Source organism: Macaca nemestrina, chromosome 2, assembly GCF_043159975.1.
Source record: "Macaca nemestrina isolate mMacNem1 chromosome 2, mMacNem.hap1, whole genome shotgun sequence".
NCBI lineage: Eukaryota > Metazoa > Chordata > Mammalia > Primates > Cercopithecidae > Macaca > Macaca nemestrina.
The window spans coordinates 11215656-11240719 of NC_092126.1; the positions used below are offsets into that span (position 1 = coordinate 11215656).

The following is a 25064-nucleotide window of genomic DNA, read 5'->3' on the forward strand; positions in this document are numbered from 1 at the left end:
AGGAGTAGGCTCAGTGAGGTGAAGCAGAATGAAGGGGTGGAAAAGAGCAGGAGATGAAGTCTGCAGGGTCTGAAGGTTGGGTCACACAGAACCCTGTAGGCCTTTCTAAGAACTGGCTCTGAGTAAAAGAGGAAGCCTTTGTTGGTTTCTTGAGCAGAAGAACGACATATTACTACAGCTTTTAAAATGATCACTCTGGTTACTGTTTTGAGAACATACCACAAGATTCTAGGCAGGAAGCTCAGTTATGAAACGATTCTAAGAGAAGAAACAGGTCTCTGTCCTGAACCAAGAGGAATTTGATGAATTGAGTAAGTAGTTGGTTTCTTAATTTATTGTGAAAGCACAGCTGACATGGTTTGCTAACAGAGTGGGTGCAACATGAGAGAAAGAGAATTTAGAATGACTCCAGAGTTTAAGCCCTAGAAGACGGAAAGATGAAACTGCTGTCCACTGAAATGAAGATGGCTCTTTTAGGGAGAAAAGCAGCAGTTCGATTTTGGGCTTGTCATATTTGAGATGCATATTAGACGCCTAAGGAAACTTATCAAGTAGATGGTTGAATATCTGAGCATGGAATTCAGGGGAAAGGTGTGGGTTGGAAATATAAATTGAGGGTTGTCAGTAAATGGATGATATGAGATTGCCAGGGCATGAGGAGACAGAGAAGAGGCCAAGTCCAAGGGCCACTCCCGGGGGCACTCCACAGTGACCAAGCAAAATTGAGCCAACAGATAACTGCTTGAACCCAGGAGGCAGAGGTTACAGTGAACTGAGATCGCGCCACTGCACCCCAGACTGGGTGACAGAGTGAGACTCTATCTCAAAAAAAAAAAAAGGAAAAGAAAAGAAAATGAGCCAACAAAAGAAACTGAGAAAGAGAACCCAGTGAGAGAAGAGGAGAAGCAAAGACAGTGATGTTCCAGAAGCCAAGAGAAGAAACTATTTCAAGGAGGATGGAATGGTCAACTGTATCAAAAGCGGCTGATCAGTCAAGAGAGGGCCTGAGATCTGACCACTGGATTTGGCAAGAGAGGACACTGGTAAGCCTAAATGGTATGGTTTTGGTGGTGTGATGGGTACAAAAGACTGATTATATTGAGTTTAACTGAGAATGAGAGAAGCAGGAGTGCAGGGTGCAAATGCAGACAACTCTCTCCAGGAGCAGAAAAATTAGGCACACCCCCTCCCTCTTCACCTCCTGCCGTGAGTAAAAGCTTCCTGAAGCCTCACCAGAAGAAGATGCGGGTGCCATGCTTGTACAGCCTGCAGAATCACGAGCCAAATAAACCTCTTTTCTTTACAAATTACTCAGTCTCAGGTTTTCCTTTATAGCAATGCAACATGGACTAATAGAGTGGGCTCTGGAGAACTAGTGAACCCTGTTAGCATGTGAGGACACAGTGAAAAAGCACCATCCGTAAATTAGGAAGCAAGCGCTCACCAGACACCGAATCTGCTAATGCCTTCATCTTGGACTTCCCAGCCTCCAGAACTATGAGCAATACATTTCTGTTGTTTATAAACCACCGTTTATGGTATTTTGTTATCACAGCCTGAATGGACTAAGACAAAAGGTATGAAAGTTTTCTTCCAACTGCCATTATTTTTTCAGGTAAGTTTAAAACAAGGTTATCAACTGACAGTATGGATGGAGAAGGTGTTAGAAGAAGAGAAGGTGGGAAGATGGGGAAGATGGGGAAGGTGTTAGAAAGAGATAAAAAGGTGTGAAACAGTCATCTAGATGACAGAGGAATGGTCGTGGTTCTCTACCATCATTCACCCGAATTAACAGCACAGGTTAAAAAAGAGATACTGATGCCCAGGTCAACCTCACAAAGACTTTGATTTCATTAGTTTAAGAGGAATTCAGGCAGCAATACTTGTTATAATTCCCACTAGTAACACTAATGACAGCCAGGGTTGAGAACCAACGGACCAACAAAATGAAGCGACATGGCCTACAACACCAATGTCCACTTAAAAGTCATGGTCAAGAATTACAGCCAGGCACGGTGGCTCATGCCTGTAATCCCAGCACTTTGGGAGGCCAAGGTGAGCAGATCGCCTGAGGTCAGGAGTTCGAGACCAGCCTGGCCAACACGGTGAAAGCCTGTCTCCACTGAAAATACAAAAAATGAGCAGGGCATGTTGGCAGGTGCCTGTAATCCCAGCGACTCAGGAAGCTGAGGCAGGAGAATCACTTAAACCCAGGAGGCAGAGGCTCCATGCAGTAAGCCGAGATCACGCCACAGCACTGCAGCCTGGACAACAAGAACAAAACTCTGATCCAGGATGACACCATGCTTTTCTACGGTCACACTCAGATTTGTGGAGTAGGTATGGAGTTCAAAGAGCTGGATTTAGCCAGGGCTAAATGAGATACTTGTAAAGCATATAGCATGCCTAGACACGGTAAGAGTTCAGTAAATGAAAGCTTCTACATTTGTTTTTATCACTACCTAAGTGACACACAACATGCATGCAGCAAATAAAATCCTGTTTTTATCTCATTCAAATGATTCACCCAATCATATCATATCACAGAGTTTTAGAGTCATTTGTGAATAACTAAAACCACAAATGTACATCCTTAACTATCAAAGTGGTCTTCTCCAGTTCCTTTTATTTGACACTGAGCAATGCACAAAGGGTCTCTGGACTTCCCAGCAATCACAGAAGTCACAGGTCACCCCTCCTCCCACCTACCTGCTGTCTGAATTTGATAACAACAGTTTTGTACCATTTTGTGAAGCCCCTCCATCCACACTACCTGGAGCCTGCACTTTAGTGAGCTCTGCCTTTGCAATTCCTGTCTGGTAATCTGTCCCACTCCCTCCGACGAGGCCCACTCCTGCTCCTAGCCCTAAGCCTGGAGCCCAGATACCTATGGAGAGATCACTGTGATGACAAGTGTCACCTCAACACCATCTCCCCGAGTCAGGCCTGGCTGGATTCCTGCCCATGTAAAACCACCTGCCGGAAAACGACTGCAGATTCTATCCGGACCCAAACTGAGTAGGCTCAAATGCCAGCAGAGAGGGGAAGCCCGAGGGCTCACCCATCCAGGGAGCCTCCACTGTTAGCTCTGCCCTCCCTTATGGATGAATCTAATGCCACCCCCACCCCAAATGCCTAGCAGATTCTTCTTCATTCTTTTAAAGCCTTTGAGGATATCATCTCTCTTTTCTGGCCTTCCCTGCCCCTGCCTCCTGCTCCCTCCACAACTTGAGCAGCTTTCTTTCCTTTGTGCCCTCTTCTACAGGCCTGGCTCTCCTCCTAGTTCCTCCAGGGAGAGGCTGTATCTCATTTCTCTTTATATTCACAGCCCCTAGCAAAGTGGCCCATCAGGTGGCCAATAACTGAGAATAACCATTCACATATGCTGTGATATTAAAAATAACCACGATGTATTGGTCTCCAATCATGTGCCCAAAACTAGGTTAAGCACTACATCTAGGACTCGCACCAATGCTGTAAGGCAGAAAGGATGAATATAGACTAACATAGGAAACCGAGGACCAGAGAGGCCAAGCTGGCAAGCTTGCACAGCTGAGAAGTGGCACAACTGCAATTTAAACCCAAGTCTGTCTGGCTACAAAGTGCGTGGGGTTTTTTTCCAAATGATAAGGTCTTTCTGAGGAAGGTGACCTTGCAAATGGTAGTTAACAGGGAAGGCAGTGAGTTGCCTCCAAGCCCTCCTACTGTGAGTCACTGGATCTGGCTGGGGAGACAAGGGCAGGACTCTCCAAGTACAGAAGGATTCCCTGTGAGACGCCTTTGGTTCATCTCCTCCTGGCCAGATTTTTCCCCTCATTCAAATTTGCAGCCCAGAATAAGATGTTCATTGTGAAAAGCAAAAAAAAAGAGCCGCCGTCACAAGCCCTCTAGCAGGAAGCATCTTCCGGGGATTCATTCCTCACGCTGTCAGCCACCACCTCCAGCTCAGGCCCAAGGCCAGCCTCCTCCCAGCACCCGCACTGTGCAGTCCACAAAGGCAATCCCTGAGGCAGGTTCTTAGGTAACCGATGACTCAGCCCGGCTGCCGCGTCACAGCTCCCTACCTGCCTTCTTCCCTCTCCCACCTGGAACAAATTCCTATGACCCTGGTTCCCAAAAGGATAAGACAAGAAGAACAAGGTCCCAAGCTTGACTCTCCTCCAGGGCTCAGATCCATGAACCATCCCGGAGAATTTTCCCTCTTTCACCTGGCTGCTTGGCTTTCATTTCCAAGGCTAGAAATGGCAGGTAGGAAAAATGACTCTGGTGGAGCAGGAGGGCCCACTACAGCCTCACACGCTTCCCACCATGGGCTACTGCAAATCCACTGCCTGCTCTCACACCTTGATCTTACGGAGAGAGCACCCACTCATCTCACTGCTGACTGGATGTGTTCTTACCTCAGTGGACAAACAGGAGCCTCAGGGAGGCTGAGCTCATTCCATGAGGCCTCCTAAGGGCTGGGCAGGATACTGGGCCCAGGGCTGTGCAGAGAACCCAGTCATCATCCCCACCATCCAGGATGTCATGGTCTAACATAGCAAACTTCACATAGCACAGTGAGCATGGCACAAGGGATCAGAGGTCTTCTCTCTCCTTTGTGGGCCATGAATTTAAGGGGGCTCCTCCAGAACTAAGGCTGGCTGGAGCTGAGGCTGAGCCAAAGGCGTTGGTAAAGCAGAGAGACCAGTGAGATAAGGAAGAAACGGATCTCTTCAGCAATATGGAATAGCCTGGGTCTCTCTCCAATGACCACACACACACACACACACACACACAGACACACACACAGACACACACACACACACACACACAGACACACACACACAGACAGACACACAGACACACAGACACACACACAGACACACACACACACACACAGACACACACACAGACACACACACACACAGACACACACACACACAGACACACACACACACACACACACACACACACACACTCTAGTTTCTGAACCCCCAAGAGCATATGAGGCCCAAACCCACACCCTACAACCAACCTGATCCTTCCCAGAACAAACGTCAGGTGCCTCCAGCCACACTAGCTCAGTGCAGAGGTCTGGCTGCCCGCCCAGTTTGATGAGTGTTGTCAGAAGCCCAATTTCTTTGAGGCCAGGGCCTTGCCTTGTCCCCCTCAGTACTTCTGGAGAATAAAGCTGGCCATCCAAGTCCCCTGACAAACCTATCCTTCCTGTCCCTCTTTCAGACCACTGGCCTCTACCAGACGTGGCAGGGCCTGCTGGCGCGGCAGCTCCAACATTCATTCCTGTAGCTTGGCACGTCTGGAAGAGCCTCCTCCACCCTCACCAAGCTGTTGACAGCCATCCCGACGCAACTCAGGCCCAGACATTCCCCAGGAAGGCAGGCAGGAGCGGTCTCCCTCTCACCCAGGCAGGGGGAAAGCAGACACACTCCCTGCCTCCTCCCTCCCTCACTCTCCGCTGCCTTCACCGCAGCCTCCAGCCGGTTACCTGAGTCAGGGAAGCACAGTTTCTTGCCTGTTGACCAGGTTATTTGTTTGAACCCTGTAGGGGCTGCGCTCATGCCTGTGAAAGTTTTCACAGACCCCTGTGCGTGCTTTAACAGATGTATGCTCTCAGAAGAGCAAGGGGTGTGTCCACAATAACAAACCCTTCTGTGTGCCTCTTTCAAACTGTCTCATCCTTAGCGTCTATGATCTAATTTGAACATAAAAACTCATCTCAGGCTAGGCAGTGGCATAATTATTACCACCTTTTATAGGTAAGGAAATTAGGGTTCTGATTAAGTAGCCTGGGGCTACGCGGCCGCTGAATGGTGGAGCCTGGACCATAACGTAGGCTCTTACATTTACTTAAAAATGTACCTACAAAATTTACATCTAAAACATGTTTTATTTTATAGGTAAATATAAGTAATAATAAATACAAATCTAAACATAAATGTAAATGTATAAAATAGACTTATGTATAAAATATTTACCTATACAATTATTTTTACATTTTATGTTTCACAAAGGTGGCTGATTCCGGTCTCTGTGCACCACAAATCATAGCACAATAGAAAAACCACGGGCACGGCTGTGCAGGCAGCACAGAGAGCTCAAATCAGTTTCACCACCATGCGACTCTGGGCAGATAAACATCACTATGTTTTAACGCTCACCTTCTCTGTATCATTGTACTTTTCCCACATCCCTTGCTGCTGAAGCAAGCACAGATCTCTCACCCTTAACCTCAGTTCCCTCATGTGTACAGCAGAGATAATTGTACCTGTGTACCTAGAGTGAGGTATTTGCATAAATGACTCTCAAATCCCCCATGGTGTTCATCCATCTGTATCTCCCCTCCCACTCTTCACTCCCCGGGAACCAATATCTAATGGCGCCTTTCAGAATAGCTTCAGTGGTCTTATTTAAGTAAGACTAGTTCATTATTTTATAAAAAGTCAATCAATATGCGAAACTATGTAGAGCTAAAAATCACCCAAGAGCCCTCTATCCAGGAAAAAATAAATGAATTAATTTCATTCCTCACATCTCCATATTTGTATATGGATAGAAGTGTGGAGGATGGAAGAAAGGATGTGTGAAAGGATAGATGGGGATTGCTTTATACAATAGCTGCTTGGGGTCAGGAGCAGTGGCTCAGACCAGTAATCCCAACACTTTTGGAGGCCGAGGCAGGAGGATCACTTGAACCCAGGAGATCGAGTCTGCAGTGAGCCATGATCGTGCCACTGCACTCCAGCCTGGGTGACAGAACGAGACACTGTCTCAAAGAATAATAATAATAAATGTTTTAAAGTAAAATAAAATAACTAATTTCATTATTCTATTTTATAAGGAAAAGGAACTTTTTTTTTTTTTTTGAAATGGAATCTCACTCTGTTGCCTAGGCTAGAGTGGCGTGATCTCAGCTCACTGCAACCTCCGCTTCCCGGGTTCAAGCCATTCTTCTGCCTCGGCTCCCCCAAGTAGCCAGGATTACAGGCGCCCGCCACCATGCCCAGCTAATTTTTGTATTTTTAGTAGAGACGGGGTTTCACCATGTTGGTCAAGCTGGGCTCGAACTCCTGACCTCAGGTGATCCACCCGCCTTGGCCTCCCAAAGTGCGGGGATTACAGGCATGAGCCACTGCGCCCGGCCAGAAAAGGTACACTTCTAATTAAAGTTAACACTTAACATCTCCTCACATCTCCCCTAACCCCCTATTTCTGGTATATTCTTTCTACTTCCTCACGTTCTGTTCCTTAGCCCTCACTGCCCATCCCTGCCCGTGCTTAGCTTTGCTTCTCTATTTGAATGGATTAAGAGTTCACCAATTGACCTTTCACTATGCCTTCCTAAGTATGTTTGTTGATTAATCTTTTTCATCCTCAAGTGGGTTTCCTGAGAAGGCCTCGTCAGCGCTAGATTCCCTAAATTCTTGCATGTGTGAGGATGTCTGCCTGAGGTACTTGCAAAGTAATTTGAGTGTAAAATTCTTCAGTCCCATTGCCTTTGTCCCAGAACTCTACAACAATTTTTTTTTTTTTTCAAATAGAGACAGGGTGTTGGTCTTTCACCTAGCCCGGAGCACAGTGGCACAATCACAGCTCACTGCAGCCTCGAGCTCATGGGCAAGGGATCCTCCCACATCAGTCTTCCAAGTAGCCAGGACTACAGGCACGCACTCCCATACCTAGCTAATGATTTTCATTAGGGTCTCCATACGCTGCCCAAGCTGGTCTCAAAATTTCTGGCCTCAAGCGATCCTTAGGCTTCAGCCTCCCAAAGTGCTGGGATTTCAGGCATGAGCCACCTCACCTGGCCTCTACAATCCTGCTTAGTCACGTGTGAGACCAACATGACTTCCCTTAAAGCAGATACTAGTTGATCCCAATAACCAGGTTTTCCTTTCAGTAGTAGAAAGCTTCCCCCAAATCTGAGTTTTAAGAAGGCATATGGCCTCTCAGCTGGAGACTTTTTCCCACAGTTATTTACAGCCAGCTGTGTCTATCTATGTGACTAAGTCTTGGCCAATGGAATATGAGCAAAAGCAATGCGTGCCTCCGCAGACTCTCCAATTACCTCTCCAGTGACCCTTCTGAAGGGCCACCTCTGTATGATCTTTACATCTTTGATTTAAGTGCTTTATCTTTTTTCTCAGCGTAGGCTGTGATTTTCCTCAAGCCTTCCTTCTCTGTTAGCAATTTAATTTTCAACAGATTCTGTTATGTTTCCTGTTAACTTTTTCTGTAATGACATTGTTTTTATCCTCAATGTCTTCCTTGGCTCTGTAATTACCTTTTTTATTTCACTGTGTAGTTTCATCATCTTGTCTTTGGGATCTGATTAGTTTTCAATAATCTTGATTTTGCATGAATGAATTCCCCATACTGCCTCTTCTACCCGAGAGCCAACTCTAACCCAGGAATTATCTTGGAGGATGGGGAGAATAGGAAAAAGAGGTCCCATTCACCATTAAGCAAGACAATAATTTTGCTCATATGTTATACCCTCCACCTTCGCAACTCCTACTCATCCTTAAAGGGACAGCTCAAGGCCCATTAGCCCATGTTCCTCCAACCAACTGTGATTGTTCCTGTTCCAGTTCCCAAAGGGTTCCCCCAAGCTAAAAGATTCGCAGGCACTACCTGGGCTCACAAATGAACCTGGAGCTTTTGAGAAACAGGATGACTCTTCTCCCTCTTCACACATGGTTGGGCACATAAAGATTTTATTTGAAGATTTATGGATTAATGATTGGCTGGATAAAAAGGAAGGTAAACCCTAGAACCAAGCTACAGAAAAGCTGTCAACATCAGACCCACTGGTCCCAATTTAACAAAAAGGTGGATAACACCATGAGGCAGGTGGAAAGAAGAGGATTCGGCAAGGGATGTTGTCCTTGAAACATTAAGAGAGGGAACAATCATCTTAGCCAGCAAGCCAGACCTTCACAGCCTGCCTCTGCAGGCACTGAAGTGGAGGCTGAGACATGGGCTCCAGAGGCAAGCAGGCCTATGTTCAAGTCCACGCAACTGAACACACTCACAGTCTGACTTTGAGCAAGTCATGAATCTCCTTCAGCCTTTGTTTCCTCACCTATTAATTTGAGATAATAGGCCAGCATGGTGGCTCACACCTGTAATCCCAGCACTTTTGGAGGCTGAGGCGGGGGGATCATGAGGTCAGGAGTTTGAGACCAGCCTTACCAATATGGTGAAACTCCGTCTCTACTAAAAATACAAAAATTAGCCAGGCATGGTGGCGTGTACCTGTAATCCCAGCTACTCAGGAGGCTGAGACAGGAGAATGGCTTGAAGCCGGGAGGCAGAGCTTGCAGTGAGCCGAGATCGCGCCACTGTACTCCAGCCTGAGCAACAGAGCAAGACTCCATCTCAAAAAAAAAAAAAAAAAAAAAATTAAGATAATAATAGTGTATACAGTGTTATGAAAATTCTATTAAATAATGCATATAATGGTTCCAGCCTCAACTCCCGCCACTTCATATCTCATGCATTTCTCTCCAGGAATATCAACCTGCTAGTGTTTCCCTGACACATACAATGAGCCGTTTCTCACCCTCAAATCTTTGCTCCTGCAGCCTTCCCCTGCCCCAGAAATGCTCATTTCCCCGAGGCTGAGAGCTCCTACCTTCTAAGACCAGCTTGTGTGTTGCCTCTTCCAGAAATCTTTCCCAAACTCACTGTATCTTCTTCCCATCATGTGTGCACACCCAAATCATCACATTTATCACACTATATTGTGATTAATATGTGCACATCCACCTTCAACTAAGCTCTGGAAGGAACAGACTATGGGGATTATTTGGGTCTATGTTCTAAAAATGAGCATCGCAGGCCTGGCACAGTGGCTCACGCCTGTGATCCCAGCACTTTGGGAGGCTGAGGCGGGTAGATCACCTGAGATCAGCAGTTTGAGACCAGCCTGGCCAACACGGCGAAACCCCATCTCTACTAAAAATACCAAAATTAGTTGGGCGTAGTGTTGGGCCCCTGTAATCCCAGCTACTCGGGAGGCTGAGGCAGGAGAATCGCTTGAACCTAGGAGGTAGAGGTTGCAATGAGCTGAGATCATACCATTGCACTCTAGCCTGGGCAAAAGAGACTCTATCTTAAAAATAAATAAATTTTTTAAAATTTTAAAAATAAAAAAATAGAAATGAGCATTGTGGATGGCCTGCAGCAGGCACTCAATGTTTGTTGAGTGAAAGAACAAAGCAAGGACTATGAGAAAAGAGGAAGAGGGTGATATGGGTGATTTGTCTGCCACTAATCTCCAAGGCTCTGCTAGCTACACTGAATATGTGTGTGTACATATCTACAATGTGTGTTCTTGATGAAGGTATTCCCAATGCTGAGCATATAACAGACATTCAACAAATATTTTATGACCAAATTATTGTTGAATTATTGAATAAACTCTACAAAAGAAGAAATTGCTTAAGAACCTTAAAGCACAACTACAAGATAAGCCATTAACAGTGCTGATACTGAGTTCCATTTACAAGCTTAATTCAGGTAGCCAAGTAGTGGTACCTGTCAATCTACGGCCATGCTCACTAACAGTGTGCTTATTCCCAGTCTGAACTAGATAATGGCTACAGATAGATATCACCGCTTTAAAGGGCAAGGAAAAAATAAAACAAGTGCAAACCAGGCTTGACCCAAATAACTCTTATTAAAAAGAAAAAGGAGCAAAAGTATGCTGAAGCTAAAAGGCATGCTAGTCACACATGACTAGCTCACGAGCTCTTTAATACGTTCTTAAGGAAATGGAAGAAAAACTCTGTAAGGAGATATTATTCAGTGAAGCCCCCAGTGAACCAAAAGGACTAACCATGTCTCAGACTCAAAGGACTAGGAATTATTAGCAGTGGAAAAACCTGTACTACACCCAATCCCAGCCTCACCATTCAGCAGCAGTGAAACTTTGGATGAGCTTCTAGCCCTTTCTGAAGCTTGGTTTTCTTATTTGCAAAATGGAGCGAATGATACCGAGACAGCAGATCTTGCTATGATGGTTGGATGAGGGAACACACATCATGCCTAATCAGGGCCAGGCACACAGCAAAAGCCCAGAAGATGGTAAATTTTGCCACGTTTCCTTCACCAGACTTGGCTAAGACTCAAGTCAAAACATTATTCTTCATTTGCAGGAAGGAAAGGGATCAGCCTTAAACATGGTGGGTGCCCTCAATTCCAGCACAGAGGACTGTCAAGAGGTTGTAAAGGGTACAGCATTCCTAAAATTAAAGCTGGAAGCTCAGCACTGTGCTGAGAAAGACTCCATCAACCAGGAGATGGATGCAGATTTACAAAGACTGCAATGAAAAAAATGTACAATCATCCTCCCGGGGCAGGTAGTTCTCTTCCAGTTGCCAGATTTCCTGGTCATCTCCTGACAGACCAGATTTCCTGGTCATTTCCTTGCCAGATTTCCTGGTCAAGTATATGTCATATATCTATTCTGGTGGAAATAATTTATGAATACAAGGCCAAAGGGAGCTGAAGCCAAGGACAGAACAGGGAGAGGGTTGCCAAGATCCAAGGGAAACAAGGCTTAAGCCTCCTTTGATGGCTTCCATCTTATTCCACCTTTTCAGAGCAGGTGAAAATTGCTTCATTACATTGTCTATAACTTGCCCCATCCCTTTAGTTCTAGTCTGCACCTTTCTGCTTCTTGCCCCATAGTCACAGACTCTCAAAGCTGGAGGGGGCCTACGTGGGCGTTGACGTCAACCCCTCTGCAACGCAGAAGTCCTCTGATGGCAAAGAAGTTTACTTGCAACTTTTGCTTGGATCACTTTATAACACGGCAGCGGCGCCCTTGTGACATAGCTTGTTCCATTGTTGGGTAGCTCCGTTAAGTCAGCTCTCATTTGTCTTCCTGCAACTCTTTCCCCTCCTCACCCACCCCCATCTTGCTTCTCCCCTCTGCAGCAGCCACTCAGTGTGCCTCTAATGAAGTGTGATTTCTTCCACATGAAAAGGATGCCTCTTATTTTTATCTCCTGCAGACTAGAAAGTCCTAGTTTCCACATTTATCCCACCTCCGATATGCTGTCCTAAGCCACTGTCTTCCGAGTAGCCAATTTCTGGGTTTGCATCATTTTATCACTCTCTGGAGGGGACCCAGGGAAGCATAACACTCCAGGTAGGTTTGAACAACCAGACAAAGTACAATATAACTATCACAATTCCTCCTCCAGAGCCTGAGATCAAACACTCCTTTTCTTCACTTCTCTCTCCTCCCTCTCTATCACTGAAGTGCCAGTTCTCCCACGAGGTCCGGATCCTGACCCTGAGAACAGAAACAAACTTGGAAGGCCCAAGGATGGTGAGAGGGGGAGGGGAAGGTAATGACGCAGCTCAGTTTTTGCACTTGCAGCTGAGGACACCAAACCAGGCAGGCTACCTCCAAAAATAACCTTCCATGCAAGCAGCCTCTTGGTAGCTTCCTGAGAGCCCTTCCAATCCGCTTTCCAGAGTGCAGACCCCCGTGTTTCTGCGCCCACTCTCTCACCACCCGTTCCAGAACTTGATGGACCAGGTTCATTTGACCCACTGACATTTACAACTATCTTTCCGTAATGTTTGAGGTCTAAAAACACTTAGAAATATATTTTTATGGGAATACATAAATGTCCATCAACAGAAGATTGGTAAGGAAAACACATTCAAAATATAGAATGCAATGCAGCTATGAAAAAAAAAATAAACACTGCTATGGGAAGGCCTCCAATACACACAGTAAAATGAAAAAGGCAAGTTTGTAAATGGGTTAGTATAACGTCAGGAATGTCCAATCTTTTGGCTTCCCTGGGCCACATTGGAAGAATCATCTTGGGCCACACATTAAATACACTAACACTAATGATAGCTGATGAGATTAAAGAAAAAAAGAAAAATGCAAAAAAAACCTCATAATTTTTAAAGACAGTTTACGAATTTGTGTTGGGCCGCACTCAAGGCCATCATGGGCTACATGCAGCCCCCACGCCATGGGTTGAACAAGTTTGATCGTAATCCATCTACTGAGTTTTAAAAACGTATTTGCATATAACCACAAATACCTATAAAAATGTGTACAAAGGAGCTGGAAGGACAGACATCAAACTGCAAACCGTAGTCACTGCAAAGAGAAGTGGAATGAGGGAGGAATGGCATAAGCTGAGGGGTTAACTTTTTACCCCATTTCAATCTTCTAAAAAAAAATCATTTCATTTATTATCTATGTGAAGAAGCCTCCCAGTCTTACATGTATGTTTCATTTGCTAATCTCAGTGCTGGAAGGCGCTGCACAGGGCTGAGCGCTGATTCTCCGAGGTGGCATACCCAGGGTGGCATGCATTTGTCCAACGTCACATAGCTAGCCAGCAACAGCCAGAGACCACAAGTTATAGTCCAGGTGTTGAAATAATGGGTGTCCCAGAGGATTAAGGAGAGGACTTTGACTTAATTACTAAATCAGATCGACTTTCCGATTTTACTTGAGTCAAAAATTCCTACTTGGGTGTAACAGGAAGTTAGAGGAGACGAAGAATCATCAAAGTCAGAGGTGGAGAGGGGACCCTGCCTTCCCATAGAAGGGGTGTGAGAGGGCCTGCTACCAAGGACCGGGACCTTCTCTGGATCCCCTGCCCTCATCCATAAAGCAGAGGAAAGGCACTAACAGAGGGGACGGGAGATTTGCAAGCATGGGGCGTTGTGTGAGTCAGATGCTCATCTGAGCCACCACCACATCTTCGGCATGAGAGACCGGCAGCAACGCTCCCTGAATGCATTCTAGTGAGGCCGCAGGTGGCAGCCAGGGACCTCAGCTGCATCTGGAGACTGCCTCTCGGGAAGGGAAGGCTGGGCTCGAGTCTGATTTAGGTCCAACTCCTATTAAGCCACTTCAGCTGTCACATGGATTATCTCATATAATACTCACAAAATGTTTACAAATATGCCCCAAGAAATTCAAAAGTCACTTTCTAAAAGCATACATCCATTAAGGGGTGGGGCCCTTATTTGAAATCAGGTTTCCTGACTCCAAATTCAGTGCTCCTTCCACCCTGTCTGTTCGGGACACAGGAAGGCCTCCTGACTTGGGCAGTAAAACTTAAGAAGTGCCCAGGTTGGAGGCTGGGCATGGTGGCTCATGCCTGTAATCCCAGCACTTTGGGAGGCCACGGCAGGAGGATCACTTGAGCCCGGGAGTTCAAGCCTGGGCAACACAGTGAGACACCCATCTCTACAAAAAATAAAAATAAAATTAACTGGGTGTGGTGGTACATGCCTGTAGTCCCAGCTACTCAGGAGGCTGAGGCAGGAGGATTGCTTGTGCCTGGGAGGTCAGAGACTGCAGCGAGTCATGATCGTCCCACCGCACTCCAGCCCGGGTGACAGTGCAAGACCCTGTCTCAAAACAAAACAAAAAAAACAGTTCCTCGGTTGACTTTCTGTCTCTCTCCTAACTCCCAATCCCCACTACACACACATACACACACACAGTCCCATGACTGCGACAGCAGAGACAGGTTCCTAGCCAGCACAACTCAGAGCCTCAAACACGCATCATGTGACATATGACTGAAATAGCTATGGCCGGGCTGATAAGATGTCTGGGATGCACTTGCATGTAATCTGGGGTTGATGATGGGGTTACAGATCAGCCTCAAGTTTCAGTCAGAGTTGAAGCCAAGTGATATATAGGGTTCCTTACACTCTTCTCTGTACTTTTGTATGTTTGAAATTTTCCATAATAAAAAAGACTTTTTTTTTTTTTTTTTTTGACCTATCATGTGAGTGATCATTTGTCTCTCAACTTGTCACTTGGTGGGGGTTTCCATTTTAATTAACTTTCTGCTTCCCTCAGCACAGAAAGCCAAACAGTAGCCTGCTGTCATGGTAAGAAAAAATACCAGGAGCAAAAGTGTGCGGCTTGTGAAAACCTCAGTTATAACAATAACAGCTATTACTTAACTGAGTGCTTCCTGTATACCTGGCACTGCACTGAGCCTTTTACCTATGATTTTATCTAATGCTCATAATTGCCTATGAGATAAGGTCTGCTATCCCCATTTTACAGAGAAGGAAATGGAAGCTTAGTAAGCTTAAGTAGCTTGCCCAAATCTACATAGGTGGTACATAGTGGGCAAGAATGCAAATCCCAAATTCATTGTGCTGTTAGTTTTTCCCATTCCCACAATATATATTTAGCTACTTGAAGACTTTATAGGTAATTGAACTAAATCCATGAAGTTTTAAAACTGGTCATACCCTTTAAAGTATAACCCAGTAATCTCAACTTTAGGACTATCCTATGGGAATCATCTGGAAAATGAACAGAGATTTCTTCATAAATATTTTATTTTATTTCATTTCATTTCATTTTGAGACAGAGTCGTGCTCTGTCACCCAGTCTGGAGTGCAGTGGTGAGATCTCAGCTCACTGCAACCTCTGCCTACTGGGTTCTAGCAATTCTCCTGCCTCAGCCTCCCGAGTAGCTGGGATTATAGGCACCCGCCACCATGCCTGGCTGTTTTTTGTATTTTTAGTGGAGACAGGATTTCATCATGTTGGCCAGACTGGTCTCCAACTCCTGACCTCAGGTGATCTGCCTGTCTCAGCCTCCCAAACTGCTGGGATTACAGAAGTGAGCCACCACACCTGGCTCTTCACAGATATTTTAATCACGGTGTCAATAACAGTAAGAGAAAGTTCGATGTGGTTGGCTGTCTAATGTGGCCTCACGCAGGAAGCCTTTCCCACTGCTCCAGTCATTGGTGACTCCCTCCTCACGGTCGCCGGCATCCTGCACTAATCTCTTGTTACCCCTGCCTCCTCCTTTGAACTACGAGCTTCTGAAAAACTAAGCTCTTCTTATTTATCTTTGGTTTAGAGTGGGCACTCAAATATGCGGTGAATAAATTAATACGTGACACTGCAGTTGCTCATTTGACACGTACAGACATGAAGACTGGAGTATTAAAGTTAAGTTTTTGAAGGTCACAAGGGCAGACTAGAACTCAAGGCCACGTGCAGGCCTCTTCTCTCCCCACTGTAATACCAGTACCTGTAGACCTCCAAAGAACCCATGGGTGACGGCTGAACACTTGAGACAACGGTGGGAAAGGCAGAGGCAGTTGGAGGCTCCTGAAATTTTACAGGCCCTCACTGAAATGATGAGATCCCAGGGGTCCACACGACCTTGGAGAAGCTGAACAGCTGATATGGGTGATGAATGAAAGGGTACAGCTTTAATACAATGTTAACCATGAAATGTATATATGGGAAAGTTAAGCAAGGAGGCAAGAGACATAACTGCACATACAGTATGTTCACAACCATTTATAAAAAATAAATCCATTTAAAAAAAAAAAAAGTCGCCGGGCGCGGTGGCTCAAGCCTGTAACCCCAGCACTTTGGGAGGCCGAGACGGGCGGATCACAAGGTCAGGAGATCGAGACCATCCTGGCTAACACGGTGAAACCCCGTCTCTACTAAAAAATACAAAAAACTAGCTGGGCGAGGTGGCGGGCGCCTGTAGTCCCACCTACTCGGGAGGCTGAGGCAGGAGAATGGCGGGAACCCGGGAGGCGGAGCTTGCAGTGAGCTGAGATCCGGCCACAGCACTCCAGCCTGGGCGACAGAGCCAGACTCCATCTCAAAAAAAAAAAAACAAACAAAAAAAAAAAAAAAAAAAGAAGGAAAATTGCCAACTGTTAAGAGGGGTTGTCTTTGGATAACAGAATTTTTTTCTGTTTCTCTATGCTTTTTTGTACAGAACTTTCCAAATTATCCTCAACGGGCAATCTTTTTTTTTTTTTTTTGAGACAGAGTCTTGTTCTGTCACCCAGGCTGGAGTGCAGTGGTGCAATCTTGGCTCACTGCAACCTCCGCCTCCCAGGTTCAAACGATTCTCCTGCCTCAGCCTCCAAAGTAGCTGAGATTACAGGCACCCGCCCACCATGCCCGGCTGATTTTTGTGTTTTTAGTAGAGATGGGGTTTCACTACGTTGGCCAGGCTTGTCTTGAACTCCTGACTTCAGGTGATCCAGCTGCCTCGGCCTCCCAAAGTGCTGAAATCACAGGCATGAGCCACTGTGCCTGGACCCTAGCTTTATTTTTATAATCAGAATAAATAAAAATTAAATCACTACATTGATTCTGAAGGCTAACCTGACCTTTCCAGTATAAGAATGATTGAGAAAATCATCTCAGTATTTTAATATGGTGACACTGCACTGCTCAATGTTACTGTTACATATAAGTCTATCAAAAATACATCTATAGGAGTCACAATACCATCGTATAGCTTTCTGCAGACAAGCAAGAAAAAATTCATTGGCCTCTAATTCAGTTCTTACAGAATAAATGACTGATACTACATCGGAGCAACTAACTCCCTGTCCAAATTCTCAGGAATCTAATGGTCCAGAACAATTACTGCGAATTTCATTAATGAATTATTCCTGTATTTTTTTAATGCAACCATGTCCTCATATTTCCAGAGGGCCAGATTTTCTCTGAAGCCTTCCCTCTTCTACTCTGTCATTTACCACCTGCTCTTGCCTTTATTCATGAAGAGAAGGGGACCCCAGAGGTCAATACTGAGATAAATTAGATCAATTTTCTCTGGGCTCCTGAGGGCAATTTCTAAGGGAGAGCCAAAAGTGTTTTAAGCGAGGGTGGTGGAGCTAGGCTGGGCTTTCCTCGGGCAAAGAATGGGTCTCCATGCTCTTTGTAATCTCAGGTTAAGCACAAGACCCCCTCCACCCCCAGCACCTGTTTGTCAGTAAACACAGAACACATAAATAGAATGACTCGAGATTTTACTCACTTACGTGTGAAGGTTCTGATTTTAATTTTTTTTTTTTTTTTTTTTTTTCTAGTTCTGGTCACCTTAGAGTCACACAAACTTCACAACTACTCAAAGCCTCCCTTGACAGCTTGGCAGGCCTTGCTTTACACCTCTTTGTGAAAGATGAGGTTTTTCTAATCTGAGCCCACGAGCTTACCCTATGGGGTCATTCTCCCACTAACATTCTCTACCACTTTAAAAGCTGGTCTCACACCAGTCAGAAGGGATATTATCAGAAAGTCAAAAAGTAACAGATGCTGGCAAGGTTGCAGAGAAAAGGTAATGCTGATACACTGTTGGTGGGAGTGTAAATTAGTTCAACCATTGTAGAAAGCAGTGTGGGGATTCCTCAGAAAACTAACAATAGAACTGCCATTGACCCAGCAATCCCATTACTGAGTAAATACCCAAATGAATATAAATTGTTCTACCATAAAGACACATGCACACATATGTTCACTGCAGCACTATTCACAATAGCAAAGACCTAAATGCCCATCAACAGTAGACTAGATAAAGAAAATGTGGTGCACATGTACCATGGAATACTATGCAGCCATAAAAAAGAATGAGATCATATCCTCTGCAGGAACACGGATGGAGTTGGAGGTCATTATCTTTAGCCAACTAACGCAGGAGCAGAAAACCAAATACCACATGTTCTCACTTATAAGTAGGAGCGAAATAATGAGAACACACCGACACAAAGAGGGGAACAACAGACACCAGGGCCTTCTTGAAGGGTGGAGGGTAGAAGGAGGAAAGGGAGCAGGGAAAATAATTACTGGGTACAAGTTTTAGTACCTGAGTGACTAAATACTCTGTACACCAAAACCCCATGACACAAGTTTACCTGTATAACAAACCTGCACATGTACCCCTGAACCCAAAATAAAAGTTTAAAAAAAAATTTTTTTTTTGAAAGCTGGTAAGCACTCAAGCCTGCCAAGAGGTCTGACCGGTCGTAAGAATGTGTCATGTGACTTAATGCCCTCAACAACCCCAGGAGATTCATACACCTTACTCCCGTCACTTTACACAACGCAGAAGAAGCCTGCTGGTGTTCTGTTGTTGTTTTGTTTTGTTTCCTTTTCTGTTTTTGAGACAGGGTCTCGCTCTGTCGCCCAGGCTGGAGTACAGTGGCGAGATCTCAGCTCACTGCAACCTCCACCTCCCAAGCTCCAGCGATTCTCCTGTCTCAGCCTCCCAAGTAGCTGGGACCACAGGAGCGTGCCACGATGCCTGGCTGATTCTGTTCTTTTATTTTTTGTAGAGATGGCGGTGGGGGAGGTGGTCTTACTGCTGCTCAGGCTGATCTCAAACTCCTGAGCTCAAGGAATTCGAACTCTTCCCTCCTCGGCCTCCTTAAGTGCTGGGATTACTGGAGTAAGCCACCGTGCCCGGCCCAGCCTGCTGGTCTTAAAGTAATACTGGAGACAGGAAGATGACCCCAAACCCCTCCTATGGCTCTAAAGCCTGAGCATCTTCCGCTCTGCTGGAACAGCCTGTGCAGAGACTGGGCAAGGAGGGCTCTCACTGCACAAAGAAGGAAACTGGAGCCCAAGAGGTTAAGCAGCATGAACAGCTAAGTGGCGCCTCTCTCTTCTGTCTTCTCACTGCCACTTGCCTTATGATTTCACACAAAGCAGCCCCTAAATAGGGAAGCACAAGACAGAGAGACATGGAGGAACCCGGCACAAGAGTAAAGTGAACCATTTAGCAAACACTAAAGAAAGCTGATCCCCAGAGATAACTGCAATATTCAGCATACCTACCACTGGGATCCCTGGCTTTGCTTAATAACCAAACCTATTGAAATCCATAAGGAGCTGGTTCTCTGACTTAAAGGGTGTTGTTATAACAACCATAACTTTGGCTTTTCTGTGGAGTACCAACAACAACTGATTTGATGCAACAATTTCCCTTTTATGCAAAAAGGGGCACCAAAAGTAGACCGTGCATTGTTGTGTATCATTGGGCAAGTAATTTCTCTTCTCTAGGCCTCGGTTTTCCCATCGGGAAAGTAAAAGGGTCCAGTCAGATGATTTCTGAAGTCCCTTACAGGGTCGGCGTCCTGGTGAGAAAACTTTACCGCACGGCCAAGTGGAATTGACGTAGGATTTTTCTTCTTGGTCCTCCGGCCAGCGACGCCCCACCTGTGCTTCCCTGAGCCATGCCAGTGTGTCCCAGCTCACTGTATGATAGCTTGTACCCGCATTCAGTGGTTCTAAGCTCTTGCACCACACCAAAGAATAATGAGGGTACACTGCACATTGAAGGGACAGGAAAGCAGAGAAGAATTTTACTGAGTGATGAAAACAGCTTTCGGCAGAGAGGAGGCGCGGGGTTGGTCCCCTACCTGAAGACGGAAAAGCTCCCCAGTGTGGCTGGGTCAAGGGACTTTTATGGACTCAGAATGGGGAATGCATGCTGACCGGGTTTGTGAGTATGCAAAAAAGATTAAAGCAAAGACATCACTCAAAGGTGGGCACGGCAGTGTAGAAAGCCAGTTAGGAAAGGGTAGGTATATGTAAAATAGGTGAAAAGTAGGGATCAATTAGGGGAAAGCATGTCAAACAGAAGTTCACACTCTGGTCTGAGGATTCAACTTGGAGCTTGGCTTTCAGGCTTTAAACTGTCTTTGGCCTGGAGGTGGGGGTTTCACCGGGTACCCCCCGCCCCTATCTGCCTAGGCATTTGGCTGCCTCCTGATGCTACCAGAATCATCATGACACCCTGGAAACTCTAAGGAAAAGAAACAAGTGTAACTAGGAGATAACAGGGACAGTGCAAAACAACATGTTAACTTTGGGGAAATCCGGCTTCTCCGTGTTGTTTTGGTTTTCCTACTTCTCTGCCAAATACAAAAATAAGCAGCTACTTCCATGGGACTCTCATTAAAAAAAAAAAAAAAAAAGTAACTTTAATAAAATCAATGGAAACAATGCTCTCACAAGTGACTCAGGAGTAGCTTTCTAAGAGACACTTTCTCCCCGTGCGGCTGATGTCAACAGCCCATGCTTTTGCCCAAACAAAGGCCTCCTGGCACAAGGATGAGAGGCAAAACATCGGAGTCTCCGTAGCTGGCCTTATTCCAATGTGAGGGGAAGGGGCAGCCAGGAGAGAAAAATAACTAAGCTTTTGAAAGGCTAGAAGGAGAGTAAGGAATGACTAAATCTATTTTTTCTCAACGGAATAAAGAACTCTTGAAGGATAATGGAAGGGTGCAGCTTTCGATTTGAATTACTCTTTGTTTAACCCTATTCTGCCTAAGGCCACTGCCTTTTAAGCCAACCACAGAATCCCGGTTTTGCCTTTAGTTGCCGGCAGGGCGATGCAGTGGGAGTTGGGAGACCCACTCTGTGACCTGTTTCACCCGGTTTAAACTTGGACAAGTGGCTGAACTCCCCGGCCTCAGCTTCCTGCCTGTAAAATAAGAAGGCTCCCTAGATGCTCTCTAGACCCTTTCAGTAACAGTGCAATAGGATTGGAGGCTCTCCAGGCCCCCCCCGCCCCCCGGGAACAGGTTAATCTTCAGCCACACTAGCCAAGGTGAGGCAGCAGGCACACACTGGGGTGGCGGCGCCTCCATTCCTGCTCACACTGCACGCCCACAACCTGCACCAACACCATCGCCTCAGAGACCAATTCACCCCGAAACCATCTCCCTGCTGCAGATCGTGTCTGATTAACATCTGCAAAGCTGAGCTGAGCATATGTAAGTAAAGAAAAAGCAAAACAAACAAGAGTTCTCTCTTTCCGGGTCTCGGAAATTCTTTCAAATAAACTCAGAACTGAAAATTGTATGTCCCCAGCTAGAACATGAGGTCTCGGCTGGCCTTGCTTGCGAAAATGCATAACAAGCCAAAAGGGGCTAGTGACATCTGGGGTGTCTGGGCACACGGACACGGGCCTCAGAGGTAAAGCACAAGACCGCACTGGGCGACGCGTACATTGACCATTCTTCCCGAAGGCTGAGGAGGCGCCCAAAATATCCCCCACAGACGCAATCGCCAGAGTGCGGGAACAATAGTGCGCCCAGCACTATGTTTTTTTTTTTTTTTTGAGGGGCACCCTTAGACCCTAACCCAACCCACATCTCTAAGAGCCCTCCAGGAGGTGAAGGTGAGGGGTGGCCCACTTCACCCAAACGAATGCGCCACGGCCGGGGACCGACTCTCAGCCTGGAGTAACGTTTTTGTAGCTGCTTTCTTGTTTTGATTTCCCTTTTAAGTCTGGCAGTTTAGTCTGATGCCCAAGCGGTACCTTTTAAATGTCTCTCTCGCCCTCCTCCAGCAAGTGGCGCCTCTAGAGCCACTCCCTCCCCCTAGGCTGAGACAATGGCCCGGCACCGTAGGGCAGCCCCTAAGGGTTTGCGGTGCGTCCAGATCTCTGGGCAGGGCGCACGTGCGTTTGTTATGGTGCCTGTGCCCCCTCCGCTGCCGCGGGCCCCAATTTGTCGATCCGTAAACCCAGAAGGCAGGATTTGAAGGAACCCGGACTCTGCGAGGCGCACCGCCCCTCCCCACTCCCCCCACCCCCCAGCCAAACACTGACGGTGCGGTGGAGAAATCGGTGTTCCCCGGGGCTGCGCGCACGTGGGTTTGTTGTGGATCCGCAGGCTCGCGGAGCCACAGAGAAACCTGGGTGGCCCTTTGGCCCGGACAAATATACACACACCCCCAGCCAAAAGGCGGCCAGCCCCGGAGCCAAGGCAACTGAGGCGGCGCTGGAAAGAGATTCCCTGCGCCCTAGGCGCGCCACGGGCCCCGCGGCTCCGCTATCCTCCCGCGCCCCTTTGCATCACACTCCTCCCGGGAGAGCCCGGGCCGCGCAGCCGCCCACCGCACCCCCTACTCACTCGCTGCACTCTCGGCCGCGGAGGCTGCGGTTGCTCAGCCCGCTCAGTGGCGGCCGCCCGCTCCGCGCCCACGCCGGTCGGTACCGGCTCCCTTTGTTAGCGCCGGGCAGTGCCCCAGGCGTCTTCCCCAGCCCGGCCCTGCCCAGGACTCCCCTCCCCCAGGTGACTCCAGAAACCGCGCTCGGCAAGGGCAGGAGCGCCCGGGAGCTGGGAACCCCACAAGGGAGTCTCGGAGGAGGGGTCCGCTGGGGAGGAACGGGGGACAGAAGACGCAGACTGGAAGAGACGGGAGAAGGAAGGAAGAGCGCGGCGGAGGGGCGGGAAGGAAGCGAGTCGCCTCCGTATGCAAATAGAGTTGCGAAGACTGGGTCGGTCTCCGCCCCCACTCCACCTCTCGCCACTGGCCACACCGCGCACCAAACCGGCCTGGAGGTCGCTAGCGAGCGGGCTTGGGGTTAAAGATTCCTGATGAAGGCACCGGGTGATGCCACAATCCCGCCTGCCCTCAAGGAGGGTGGATCGAGGACCAAGTGGGAGGGGCTACGCGGCTGCGCAAAGACCCCTAAATGCCTGTTGCCCGCTTGGCCGCGAGGGGTGAATTTAGCACTGTCGGGCTTTTGGTCCTAATATGCGGGCACTATACACCCGGTCTCTGCTACCGGCTGACTGCGAGACCCTGAGGAAGTCACTGAACCTCTCTGAAGACTCGTATTCCTCTTATCTAGAATAGGAAAGAACAAAATCTTTCACTGCGTTTGGCATTAACCTCCCAACACTGGGGCATGGCTCGTACTAGGCGCTCTCAAATGGCAAATACAGAGGGAGAGGAGCGCCCTCGAACCCCTGCACCCAGAGGCTTCCACCCCAAGCTGCAAGCTGAAAGACCGAAGCCTCAGCCTGGATGGTGAAGGGAGCGTGGTTCTTTCTTTTCACCCGGACGACGGTGGGGCTGCTGGGGAAGGAAAGAGGATTAACCAAGCTGCGTACTGACCATCCCCGATAGCCCCAGTGCGATTTCCCTTAAGATAGAAAAACTGCCCAACAGGAGGACGGGAGGGGCCTGTAAGGCCTCGACTCCAGCCTTCCATAGCCGAAAGAGAGGATGTGACTACCAGAGGCAATAGTCATATCCCAGTTGTCTACTGAGTGCACGCTAGGCACCAGGCTGTGTGCTGGGTGGGAAGGGGGAAAGGAAGGAGGTACTGAAATGTTTGGGGGTCCTCTGGGAACACAAAGTCCAGTGCACACTTAAAGTGCCTGAAGCCCAGGCCCAAAGTTCTGTCTCCAAATAAGGTGCCTACTCCCCATCACCAACCTTGGAAAGGGAAGTTACATCCGCACCCCGTCCCCAGCACCCTTCTTCCAAACACTGCTTCCTCCCTGTCCTGATCCTGGCTCCCTTCTGCTGATGCTGTCATTCCCTTCCCTACTGCCCCTGAGACATTTTTGCTCGGTACAAAGAGCTCCAATTGAAGAGAGTGCCAGCCAGAGTGAATTCAAATCTTTATAACCAACTAGCTGTGCCTTCTTGGGTGAGTTCCACATCCTGTGAGCCTCCCTTTCCTCTTCTGCAAAATGGAGATATTAAGGAAAGCATTGTTTTCAGGATTATGTGAAATGACCTATGTGAAACACTTAGCTTAGTGTTCGGCATATAGAAGGTGCTCCTAACAGTAAAATGTATGTATGAGTGAATGAATAGAAGCAGACAAGTTCAGAAGACTATTTCTGGAAAGATGCTACATTGAAGATTTTAGGCCCTATTCTAAAAAGGGGGAAAAAAAGGAGGCTATTAAAAGATTCTGTGCAGTAGCATGACATGCATCTTTGTATTTTACAAGGATTCCTCTGGCACCACACTGGAAAATAGATGGCAGAAGCAGAGAATGCAAGAGACTAGATTGGAAGTTGACATCAGTGGAGATATAATAAGAGCCTGAACTGTGTCAGTGACTGTGTCAAGACAGAAGAAAAGGACATCTAAATAATAGCTACCATTTGGAGATCTGATATGGTTTGACTCTGTGTCGCCACCCAAAAATCTCATCTTGAATTGTAATCCACATGTGTCAGGGGAGGGACCTCATGGGAGGTGATTGGATGATGGGGGCCGTTACTCCATGATGTTCTTGTGATAGGGAGTTCTCGCGCGATCTGGTTGTTTGATAAGTGTCTGGCATCTCCCCTGTATCCTCTCTCTCACCCGCCACCATGTACAATGTGCCCTGCTTCCCCCTAGCTTCCACCATGATTATAAGTTCCTGAGGCCTCCCCAGCCATGCGGAACTGTGAGTCAATTAAACTTCTTTTGTTTATAAATTACCCAGTCTCAGATAATTTGTAATTTT

At 47.0% G+C, this 25064-nt stretch overlaps 1 protein-coding gene across 2 annotated transcripts in view; it reads right to left on the reverse strand.

The window, feature by feature from the left end:
* The window catches only part of LOC105470895 (ST6 beta-galactoside alpha-2,6-sialyltransferase 1), a 144630-nt gene extending 121553 nt beyond the window's left edge, over positions 1 to 23077 (reverse strand). For both annotated transcript variants that reach the window (XM_011723178.2, XM_011723179.2), the window contains exon 1: positions 22717 to 23077. The gene's annotated coding sequence lies outside the window, so the exon portion shown is untranslated. The remainder of the gene's footprint in view (positions 1 to 22716) is intronic.
* Between the last annotated feature and the right edge of the window lie 1987 nt (positions 23078 to 25064).